Here is a 2,651-nt window from a genome sequence, read left to right as displayed (position 1 = left end):
TACTTCTCTAGTTACGTGATAATGGAAAGAATAATATAACCATAGTCAGATGCTGCCGCCGTTTCTCAAGCCAGAAATATAATTTTTGCTGGAAAAATAGATTATTAAATATTAGAAGTTCAACATTTGTGAGCAAGAAATGTTTTTACTGAGCACAGAAAACAAGTGAAGAGTGTTTTTCCCCATTTAGTACAGTAATATAAAGGAAGTCAAAATGATATATTCCTTTGTGAGTGAATTTATCTAAGAATATAATTCAAGTAGACAATTTGCATGCATAAAAGAATTGCATTTTTCAGTTCTTCTAAAAGCTGTTATAGAAGGAGTGTCAAACTCATTTTTGTCATTTTTGTGGTTTGTGGTTTTCCTCTGAGGGGCGTGATAAAATTTATTTGGAAATCATACAAATGTAAATTCTGTACAGCCCATCGTATTACCGCGTATACTTCATTGATTCTTAAAAGTCTGGTAAGTGGTCCTCCTAGTGGTAGGTGGAAAAATCACTGCCTCTGCACAGCTCAGTTGTATTTAATTTTTCCCCTCTTAAAAATTAACAAGAGGAATACCTTTTTTGTTAGTCTAAAAGTTCAACACAATTGCAGTGCAAAAAAAGTTGTCATTTCACAGGCCGTATTTAACAAAACAAAAGCAGATTTTCCCAAACGGTCTTATTAACGGCATGTGTTTCCTGTAAATGGCTCTGAATGGGTGGAAGCGTATCTTTGCCAGGAACTTTTGGCAATCCCGGTGGAAAAAAGCACGTCCACTTTGCCAAGGCTTTCAGGAACATAAAAGCATGTTTGTTACATTCCAGACACATAAGCGAGGGCCCTGTAATTCCTCTGCCGCAACGACTTTCGCCCCCCCAGGCACCGTCAGCAGTCAGCAGTTACCTTTCACCTACTTAGTCTGCAGACAGGAGAGGGTTAAAGGCTTCTGCTCTGTCTTTGTGGTGTGGCCCTGCGTCTCATACACCTCCCAGCAGAGGTTGTTAAAAAAAAAAAAAAAAAAAGCTTGTAATGTGGCTCTTTTTGTGCTGTGAACTTTCCCCTAATTCTCACACTGGTTCTGCCTCCCACCAGAACACCCATGAATAAGGTACATGATCCCCTATGTTCTTAAGGAGCGTCAATGACACAGATTACGTCAATTAGGACGTTACGTACCGGAGTCATCGAGAAAACACATTTCATCGATCCGCAAAACACAAAATCGGAATTATTGGACCACATTTTGGACAGAATGAATATGAGCACCCTTCCTTTGTTATCATCATCCCAAGTGAAATCCACCGATCAGATTTGCCCGTCGGCCATCGTTATTTTGGTCTTCAACTATGTTTCATCAATTCATGCAAAGTTTGATACAATTCTGTCTAAAGTCTTGTAACAACTTGTCAATCTACGACATGGCTGATATTTTTTCAATGAAGCACAGTGGCCCACAACATTCTCTGCCTCACAAACAGGTTAAGACTAATTTTAACATACCAGCATAGACACAAACTAAAAACTAAAAACTGCAAATAAAAATAAATACCGGTCACCTTTACGCTGAATGTAGTTTTTGTAATGAGTGGGAGCCCTGCACTTTTTTTTTTTTTTAATCTCCAAAAAGTCAACCTGTCCCGTTGTTGCTCTGGTAATACAGATGGCATTTATCACTTCTTCTGGATTTGTTTATTTTAGTCAAAATTGTGGTTTTCCCCAGATTGTAGTTTATTACAAACATCTGTCAAATCTCTCAGCATTTAATGAAAGCAGATAACGTTCACTTACACTTTTCTGGCACCCAAGCTAAAGCCTTACTCTATGTATTTTCTCAGACTTGAATTTCTGGGACATTTTTTTTTTCACTTTAGCCTGGTTTCATGCGCCTGCTTAGTTATAGTTTACTGTAAAACTGACCAACAAAAAAATGATTCATTTTTCTTTTAACATCAAAATATTCAACCAAACTATAAAACACCTGCTATTTTAATGTTAACATATCCTGTAATCCGAAACGGCACAGACGGGCTAACGGAAATTGACTTTGATTTTATGACACCTTCAATCAACTGCTAATTAAAAACAGGGAGCAGCAACACATGCAAGCGGTTACAAGATACAACAATACTCGCAGGGAAATATTCTCTGTGCTCTGATGTAACAACAGCTATAACTGAAACTTTATTTGGGACCTTCTCTGACTCTTGTTTTGTTGTTGTTGTTGTTTGTTTTTTTCATCACAGCAGTAGACCTCACTTATGTTGAGGCACTACACTGAAGTCATAAAATTAAAAAATGTCAACTTTCCTGTAAAAACCCATTTTAAAAAACAATCCCTTACAAATCTGCAATTTAGTGGGGCCCAGACAATGAACATATGATTGACTGGGAGTGATGAATTCTGGTCCACCTTTTAGATTTACATATGGGTCAAAGCGTCACACAGTGCACATTATACAGCGTACAGGATATCTCCCGAGAGAGAACGCGGTTTTGTTATATCATCACCCCCCTCTGCTTCTGACGTGAATGGTTAACAGTGAGGTGTAGGAGGAAGATAAATCTGAGCGAGGGCACTCCCCTCCTTCTCCTGAGGGAGCCAATGGCGAGCCGCTTGCAGCTCAGACAGGAGGGCTGTGGAAGTATAAAACAGCTGAGCTT

The sequence above is a fragment of the Syngnathoides biaculeatus genome, chromosome 13 (assembly GCF_019802595.1).
Source record: "Syngnathoides biaculeatus isolate LvHL_M chromosome 13, ASM1980259v1, whole genome shotgun sequence".
In the NCBI taxonomy this organism is placed as follows: Eukaryota; Metazoa; Chordata; class Actinopteri; order Syngnathiformes; family Syngnathidae; genus Syngnathoides; species Syngnathoides biaculeatus.
This window is presented reverse-complemented; position numbering follows the sequence as displayed.